This window comes from Fukomys damarensis, unplaced genomic scaffold, assembly GCF_012274545.1.
Source record: "Fukomys damarensis isolate Sample0158 unplaced genomic scaffold, DMR_v1.0_HiC HiC_scaffold_35, whole genome shotgun sequence".
NCBI lineage: Eukaryota > Metazoa > Chordata > Mammalia > Rodentia > Bathyergidae > Fukomys > Fukomys damarensis.
In genome coordinates this window covers 38,598,501-38,608,461 of record NW_022900947.1, presented here as the reverse complement: position 1 = coordinate 38,608,461, position 9,961 = coordinate 38,598,501, and positions in this window count along the sequence as shown.

Below are 9,961 nucleotides of genomic sequence, written 5' to 3'. Positions count from 1 at the left end.
ATTTTCAGAATGAAAATTGGTCTCATTTCCCAGGTCTTTTGGTCCCTCCATATTGCGGGAGAACTTGAAACTTTTGCATGAACTGTTGTGCCTGATTTTTTTTTTTTTTCCTCAAAGGCTTTTGAAAACACAGACCAGTGTGGGACAACACTATCTGATCCTGCCATAAGAGGTCCCAAGTTCAGCCTGAGAAACTCATGAACGTGAGGGAGGGCTGTCTCGTGCAACACACACACACACACACACACACACACACACCCTGCCCACGAGCACACAACCCTTGCCTTTAGCTTGATGAGGGCTGTGAATTCTCCACTCTCCCCGGGATATGGATAATGACAGGTGTTAAGCTAACAGGATAGTTGGGGTAAACTGAGAAGTGTCCAGTTCATCATGTCTACCATTGTGATGTAGGTCTTACAGGACTGAAGAAACTTTCATGCCTCCTGCTGTCCCCCACCCCACTCTCTCTCCCTCTTTTTTTTGCGGGGGGCGGGGGTACCGGGGATCAAACTCCAGAACTTGCACTTGTGAGGCAGGTGTCGCGCCACTGAGCTAAATCCCCAGCCCTCTCCTGCTATTTTCTTATAGGTCCAACTCCATGATGCAGTCTGACTGATTTCCCAAAATCACAATAACTAGGACCTGAGTTGGGCTTCCCCTGAACTCTCAGCTTTTATGTGATATTTTTTAGACTTTTTGCCAATCAGGAGACCCTTTGAGAAAGTGACAGGGGTCACCCAACTGTCACTTAACTTTCTGAGGGAGTCCTTGGAGCACATTTTCTAATCCAGCCACTTTACTAACACCACAAGGTATGAGCTCCCGTTTTCCGATGCAGCTGACTCTAAGACTGTTTGGGTTGGTGGACTCATCCAGCCAGTCTTCGAAGCCTGGGTTGTGGAGGCACAGGATTGGACAACTATGAGAGAGGTAAATTGCTTTTCTCTGTATTTCTTCAATACATTGCCATGTCTCTGCTGATGCTAGATAAAGCCACCAGATTCATTTTTCAGTTCCCTCCTGCTCATACGAGATGTATTTCTAGATTGCTGTCCACAGGAGACGTTGTCTATCTGGTTAGCCCTTTAGTTCTCTGTTCCCCAAGAACAGTCATCAAAATTCACAGCACCAGGTGAGTCCTCTTTGCCCAAGTAATCATAAAGTGTCCTTCTACCTCAGCACCCCATTCCCTGCTAGAGCTTGCTACATCCTTGGAAGCTTTCACCTCCTCTGATATTTATTCCAAATTACTAAGTAGTCTTGTACTCCTAGTATGGGAGTGCTGAAGACGCAGCATGACCTTTGTCCCACTTCTCCTCTCTCATTCGCCAGGTGACGCCCTCCCCTGTCCCAGAATAATCCCAGATTCCACTGGGCCAGCAGCTCAGTAACTTTGGCAAGCAACAAGCTGGATTATACCTCTCCAGTCATTCAGTTTCTCAAGTTTGCCTTGGCCTTTCCCTGCTTCTTCTTACACTAGAGATCATTCTTCTTCACCCTGCGCACCCTTCCAGAAAAGGGCAGGCTGTGTTCGAAGACTGGTGGGAACGTGGACACACTGGAGCTAAGGAAACTTTTTCCTTGTTTACCACCCTTCACCTGGTAACCAATACAAAGCATATGCAAGTAATCAAGGATTCATAATGGTTCCAGCCAGGGAACATAGCTCACTGGGACTTTTTTCTTGGAAGACATGACCAAGCCGGGTGTTTTCATCATTCTGTACAATCGAAATTCCTCAGATCAGCAAAGTTCAAAGCCCAAAGCGAGCTGCCTTTAATGCTAATTTATGCTTGCAGTTAGGGCCTATGAGCCATGTCACCTGGATCTAATGCCTAGGTTCTGGCTCTATAAATCCTTGCTGTGTAACAAGTACATACTTTGTCTTATTTCTACATCTTATTTCTTGCAGGTCTATGAGATTTATTCCTCAGTCATCTTTTCTCATTCTCTCAGGAGACCTTCCAAACCTTTACCTCTCCTTGAACCTTTTACCTCTTCCCCTTTCTCCTTCACAACCTGAATATATCCACTCAAAATCATATATTGATGCCCTACCCCACAGCACGTTAGGTAATTAGGGAGGTAATTAAGGTCAAATGAGATCATAAGGGTGGGGTCCTCTATGGAAACATTTGTTTATTTGCTTAGTTAAGCTATTGGATGCCGAGGCAGTTCATAAACACTTTTTCTAGATATATATGTGAGGGTGATTCTGAAAAACAGCATTTGAATCTGGATTAAGTAAAGCAGGTTTCCTTCCCCACTGAGAGAGGACATCATCTAAGCTTTGAAAAAGGTGGTGTAAAGTAGGATTTACCCTCTGTCTGACAACTGGAGTGGGAGATCAATCTTCTGCTTTTGGCAACGCTTACTGTCAGGCTTTTGGACTCACACTAGAATTATATGCTAGCTCTCGAGCCTTTGAACTATACCACTGGTTCTTCTGGTCTCCAGTTTGCAGACAGAAGATTGTGGGAGTGCTCAGCTTTCCTAACCACCTGAGCCAACACCTTATAACAAATCTCATGTCTCTTATTGATTCTTGTTCTCTGTAGAACAATGACCGACACAGATTTGAGTCCGGGAGTGGTTATTGGAAGAGTAAGTCAAGTTTTCTAGAATTGACTCTCTAACGTGTTCCAATTTAGAGATGCTAATGACTCCATTTCTAGTAGTAAGTAATGTACTGATAGCCTATGTGTGATGTGGCAGTAAAAATATGCAAAATATTGGCATTGGGTACTCATAACTGCTTACAAAAAGCAAGGAGCTGGATGACTGTATATGATACAGTCCAACATTTTTTGCAAGCTAATGAATACACAGTTGGCTAATGTCACTAGACAAAGTGGTGAGAGGAAAGCTTAGGGATTTAAATTCCAGCTCAAGTGCAATATAAATGACCTGGACCTGAATGAAGTCTTCTTTGTATGTTCTGAAAGCCTTTATTGCCTATAACCACACAGCTCAGATAGCTGACAATCATGCAGAATTTCATCCTGCAACTAGCTGAAGAGAATGCAAGTTGAATTCTTACTGCTAAAGTGATAGTGGGAAAGAATGGGATCCTGGAAACCAGGATGAGATCATGTGAGAAGACCCTGATGAAGCTAATGACATGGAGTTAATAAATTCTGATGAGTCTTTGCTGCCGGTGGCAGAGCTCTCCCTATCCCCCACTGAGGAGTAACGCTCCTATGCCTAAGGAGGCTGGAATGACCTCTGCTGAGGCAGGCGCCATATGAGACAATGACAACTCTCGGGAACTTTGCTTTGAGACCTATAACTAGACTCAAATCCTAGCAGACTCTCCCAAAAAAAGAGGTACAAAATATACCCGAGGACGGGAGCTGCACTCCAAAAGCACTACTAAGTTTTCTAATGTATACAGATAGAAATCCAGAGAACATGTGTAGGAATAAAGATTAAGGGTGTGGAAGAAAGAGAATACAGTTAGATCAGGCTGAATTTGAAGCAGCCTCATTAAGCAGAACTTCTGTACTTAATGCTGCAACTCCGGGAGTCAGAAAGGGACTAGTTTGTTCAGTTGGCTGAAAAATGGACCAAAAAGTAGCCCACAGTGAGTGAGCCCCAAGTACTCTGCCTGCTTTGGTTTAATGGAAAGGAATGGTTTCAAAGGCTCAGGGAGATTGGAATATTAGATTAGATCTGTCATTTAAGACATACTTACCTACTCTGGGAGGTTCCAGAAGAAATTCCTGTCACCAATATTGTGAGAGAGGATCCCCAGGATCCTTAAAGAGCTCTGTGATTGTTCTTTTCTGTATTTCAGACCTTACTGTGAGAACTGCAGCCCAAGAGTTGGGAAACCTAAATACAATGGGAGTAATAGGATCCTAGGGTGGCAGAAGCCAAGTGGTAAACTCTGCCAAATCCAGGAAAATGTGGGGAGGCATGGTACCATTATGGACGGCACAGCAATAGTCGTCAGAATAGTCAGAATAGTTGACTAACCTCTGGAATTCCCTAGTTGATTATGATGTGCCTATAAATGAAATAAGTAGAAATGCATTACTCTTTCTCATGGCCTTCTCAGAAGGGGTCTATAGTCTTTACCTGGATAATGGTGCCCTGGGCAAAAGGAAATAATCAAACATTCTGAAAAGTACTGCACAATGGCTAGCACTAACTCCAAGAGATCCAAAACATCACTGTAGTTCACCAGAGAAGGGGTTTATGTAAGGGTGATCAATGGATCTTGGAGAATAACAGATTATCAAAAGCTACCGGATGAAGTATCATCGCCTGGACAAATTTACACTTCCTATGATATCTGATACATAGCTAATGTCTTGGCAAATGTCTTTTCTTATCCCTGCCAATAAGTCCCACTTAAATTAGATTATTTTTACCAGGCAAAGCCAGCAGCACCTTACTGTCTTACTTCAGGGCACATGAACTCTCCAGCCCCATGTCATAATTTAGTTAAAAGATATCACACTGGCTCATTACGTTGATGACACTGTGTTTAGACCTAGTGAGCAAGAATATGCAACTACTCTAGACTTACTAGTAAGACATCTGCAAGCCATAAAATAGGAAAAACCTAGTAAGTTTCAAAGTCCTTCTTCCTCAAGCAAATTTCCAGGGCTCTAGCATGGGGCTTGTTGAGATATCCTTTTCTAAATAGGACCCAGATACATCATGTAAAGGTACAGTTCCCAATGATGAAAGTAAATGTATTGTATACTTGAACATACCAGTAAAAGAATTTAAGAAAAAAAAAAAAGAAAAGATTTCCTTTTCTAAGGGGGCAGATAAATTGTTGCATCTGGTGCTCCCTTTAACCAAAAAGTGAGATGCCAAGTGAATCTCTTTGGACTGGGGAAGCAGCATTTTCTTCATTTGGATGTGTAACTCTCACCATTTCCTGAGTGACTGCAGAAGTCCTTAGTTTACAGTGATGGCGGTGGGGCAAGGTCACAAGAGGGCTCTGAACTAGATCCAGGCTGACTTGCAAGCCGCTCTGCTAAGTTGGCCATACGATCCAGCTGATCCAATGGTGTCTCATTTGTCAGTGGAAGACAGAGATGCTGTTTAGAGCCTCTGGCAGGCCTTCAGGATTTTGGAGCAAGGCCTTGCCATCTTCTGCAGATGAATGCTCTCCCTTGAAGGATCACCTCTTGGCCAGGTGCTAGGCCTTGGTAGACACAAAATGGGCCACCAAGTTACTGAGACTTAGGCTGCCCATCATGAACTCAGTGTTGTCTGACTCACTGAGGTACTAGTTGAACACGCACAGTAGCACTCTCATAAAAAAGAAACAATATACCACACATGAAGCTTGAACACACCTTTCATGAAGAGATGAGTAAGTTACATGAACACATGGCCCAAATAGTCATGAGTCTGGCTCCTGCTATACCACCTTCTTTCTAAACTGCACATATAGCTTATGGGGCGTTTCCTACTACCAGGTAAAGGGAAGATACAGAGTCCTGGTTTATAGATGGTCCTATGTGCAGTTACCACTTAAAAGATGGGAGCTCTAGCACTGAAATCTCTTTCTGGGACATCCATAAAGTGAAAAGAAGTCTCCCAGTAGGCAGAAGTTCAAGCAGCGCAACTGAGTGTTCACTTTGCTAGAAAGAAATGGCCAGATTGGTGATTATCTATGGTCAGTAGTGTGGCTGGGTGATCAGAAAGTTGGAAGGAACATGATGGTAAAATTGGAGTTTAGACTTTTATGATGGGCAAGTTAGTTGTATCCTATGTGAATGCTCACTAAAGGATGCCCAGCAGAGTACTTACTTGTTCTATGGGCACCAGTCAGCCTCTGTCATTGCCACCCTTGTAATTGCCAATTTGGCTCATGGACAAAATGGCCATGGTAGCAGAGACAGAGGTTATACATGAGCTCAGCAACCAAGGCTAGCCATTGCTAAGTGTTCAATTTGTCAGCAGCAAAGACCAATATGGAGGCCAACATTCCCTGGGGTGATTAGCCATCTGTTGGCCGATGGATTATTTTGGACTATTTCTATTATGGATGTGGCAGTATTTTGTCCTTATTAGGATATTTACCCTGGGTAGGGATTTGCCTTCCATGAATGCGTCCATCAAAACTATCTATAAATTTACAGAATGCCCCATTTGTCAGCATGATAGTCCATACAGCATTGCTTCTGATCAAGAAATTCAGAGCAAAATGAAATACAGTAATGGGCTCATCATGCTCATGAGATTCATTGGTTGTACCATGATCCCTGCCATCTTGAAGTAGCTGGCTCAACAGAATTGTGGAATGCCTTTCGAAAACTCACAAGGTGGCAGTATCTAGTTCAAGGTCCTCCAGAGGGCTTTTCCACTCTGACTCAGCATCCATTATATGGTGCTATTTGTCTGAAAGCCAGGATTTATAGGTCCAGGATTCAAGGGGTGGGAAATGGGAGTTACACTTAACCCTAGTGACTCACTACCAAAACTTCTGCTTCCTGTTACTGTGACCTTTGTTTTGCTAGCCTAGAGGTCTTCGTGCCAAGAGGAGGAATTTCCACCAGGAATCAGATCAGTGATTCCACTGACTTGGAAGACAAGACTGCCACCAGCCACTTTAGAATCCCCAGCCTGTGATGAACAAGCAAGTGTAGGCTAGGATGACTGAGGTCAGGAGGTAAGGAAGGGAAACGAAGAAAAGGCAGCAGAAGGTGGTTATAAATACTAGCTATGGTCACATGGCCAGTCTATCATGAATATCTGTTCCCTATTTTGTCACAAATGTTTGAGTGTGTGTGCCAATTTCAGTTAAAGTGCTGTAACAAAGCACCATAGACTGATGACTTATAAACAACAGAAATTTATTTTTCAGTCTAGAGACTAGAAATCCAAAATCAGGGTATCAGCGTGGCCTGACTCCAACAAGGGCTCTCTTGGACTAGATTGACTTCTTTTATCTTCCCATAACAGAAAAAGGTCGAGAGAGCTCTCTATGCCCCTCTCCCTTCTTAAAAAATAAAGGTACTAATTTTATTCATGCAGACTCCAGCTTCATGACCTAATTACCTTCCAAGGGCTCCACCTTCCAATACCATCACACTGGAGTTTAGGATTTCAACATACACATTTTGGGGAGGTCACAGTCTCTAATTCTCTCCATATATAAAATCTTCCTTTTCTTATTCCTCTACCTAGTAACATAAACTGTATCATATCACAGTATTTAAATTATGGGATATCAAGAAGAATAATACTTTACCTCTTATGAAGTTAATATTTTTGGTTGTATGCAGGATACATGTATCATGTTAGGTAGAATTATGACCTTTATTGGAGTTTTAAACTATGGTTTAAGGTATGTACGAGTACATAAGAGGCAGACTTATGTGATTAATTTTATGTGTCAGCTTGACAGGTCAGAGTACCCAGCTATTTGAAAACATTCTAGGGGGGGGTGTTTCTGAGATTAACATTTGAACCAATCAACTGAGTACATTGTACTCTCTAACGTAAGTCTTACACAGACACACGTGCACATGTACACACAGAAATTGGATCTGTCCTCTGGACAATCCTAATATATCCACCTTTACCCCATAGTACCCTTAAATGTCTTAAGTTCATTTAAAAAGACAGCCATTGATAGGTCTCCTGCAGGAGTCTGAGCTTAAGAGTATGGATCAGGTTTTATCTCTAGACCCCAACACTATGCCCAGTACGTTATCAGCATTCGATGATAGTGCGCTTGAAAAAAAAAAAGAGTATGCCTCTCCAGGGTTCCTTCCCTTCCGGCCACCAAGAGCCATGCTGCCATGGATTCTGTGCTGGCTTCCAAAGGCTCTGGCCTGACCACACTGGGGGGCGCCTTGTGCAATTCTTCACTCCTTTGTGTGGCATTCCCTGCCCCTTTTTTTCATCTTCCCATGGCAGCCACAGGACTCACCTGTACTTCGCAGGGTGGGATCTAGTGGTTCAATGGGCAGCTTAAGGATTGTCAGGGCTGGGTCCAGCTGTCCTCACTTGCCCTTCGACATGGGTCTTGGCCTGTGGCTTTCAGCATTAAACACAGAGCAGAGCAGTTTAAGTACTAGGACAAAGGAGGGTGGGAGAAAGTGCATGGGGTTTAGTTCCAAGATGCAGGTTCCAGTCATACCCATTTCAATTACTGTGTATGAATTTTAATAAGTCAATGAAACTTTTTAACAAAATTTTAAAACCTGCCTCAGAGGATTTGTGTGACTCAAATGAAAGACTGTGTGGAAAATGCACTTTATGAACTGTGGAATCTAATTATAAGCCTCTCAATTTTGGATCTGCCATTGGGTAAAAGTAAATTATCCAAAATCTGACACACACACACACACACACAGCTGGTTCTCAAGGAAGAGATGGCTTTGAGTTTAATTTCATTCTCCTGACCAAATACATGAATGTAAAATTTTATCTACTCTGAAGTTTATATGAGCAATCTCTAGTCAAGTTGTAGCTGTGTTCACAGCGGAAGAAAGACTCATCCAGAAATACTCAAGTGCCAGGCTCTAGAGCAGGGGTGGCAAACCTATGGCATGTGTGCTACAGCAGGCTGTGTGTATCACTGAAAGCTCTAAAAGCCATCACTGCTCTAAAGCAACAGACTGCATAACTTCAAGCCAGGAATCATGGTGAAAGTCTTGAAAAGCAAGTTACAGGATGTTCTACTTATTCACTTAATGTGCAAAAAACATTTATTTCCTGGAAAGATGAATTGGCTCAAATATATGCATTCATCACCTTGGATCAATGTGCCACTATATACTGGATGTTTTATAAGTTGGGAAGTATAACAGCACATACCCATTAGAATGGCCAACATCTTTTAAAATGCAGTTTAAAAATACTGACTATCCAGAATACTGATGAGGATACAGGGGCAACTACAGCCCTCATATGCTGCAGTAGGAGCTACACAGGATGGCTCTGGAAGACAGCTTGGCAATTTCTTATGAAGTTAAATATATACTTACCACATAGCCCCCCACAATTCCACTAACTTCCCAAATACTCAAGAGAAACACATTATATTCCTAAAAAAGATCTACTTGTATTTACAGAAGCTTTATTTATAATGGCCCACAACTGGAAACAATCTGTCCATCACCATATCCAAATGAAGCACTGCCCAGCAATAAAAAGGTACCCACCAAGGTAATACGGCTAAAATCAAAAGCATGTAACTATGAAACGAAAATAAAAGGCAACACATAGAATTCCCTTTGTATGGCATCCTGGCAAAGGTTAAAAGGAAAAAAAAAAGCGAAAAAACAAATCACACAGTGGATGCTGGGCTTGGGGAGGGAGGGATGTCCTGCAAAAAGGCATGAGAGGGCCTGTAATGAGCCAAGCAGCCCACAGAGCTCGCATACCTCAACTTTCTCAGCTTCTAGCAGACTTGTTAAATTTTGTGGCCTCCCCACCAAAACTGCTGAGACAGGCCTGGGTTTAAATTTCAGCTTCCAAATTTTCTAGCTAAAGTAACTTTAAGCAAGTTGCTTAATCTTGTGTATTGGAAAAACAGACCACAAAGTTTCTCCTGTGATAGATGAGTGGGTTTTTTCCCCACCACGAAGCAAGCGATTAAGTCTGCTGCAGTGGAAAGCATCTGGGTGTCTTGTAATTTGATTCAGTCCTGACTACCTGGAGAAAGCATCTTCCACAGGTTAGGGATTCAGTCCCCAAGACTGCCTTGGCTTAAATGTCTCACAAGAACACACACACCCACACACACACACACCCATATATAAAACCACGCTGTTTAAACATCATATGCTCCATACACCTCACCTAAGTGGTGAAGAATGTTCAGCGACTGACATCAGTAGAAAGCCTATTGCCTGGTTGACCAACCTCTCTCCTAAAAGGAGCTAAATGATGTTCATAAGCCACCAACTGGCCTTCAACTAAATCCCTAAACTCATTACAGCTTGCTGACATCCAGGCTCTGTAGCACAACTCTAAAAAG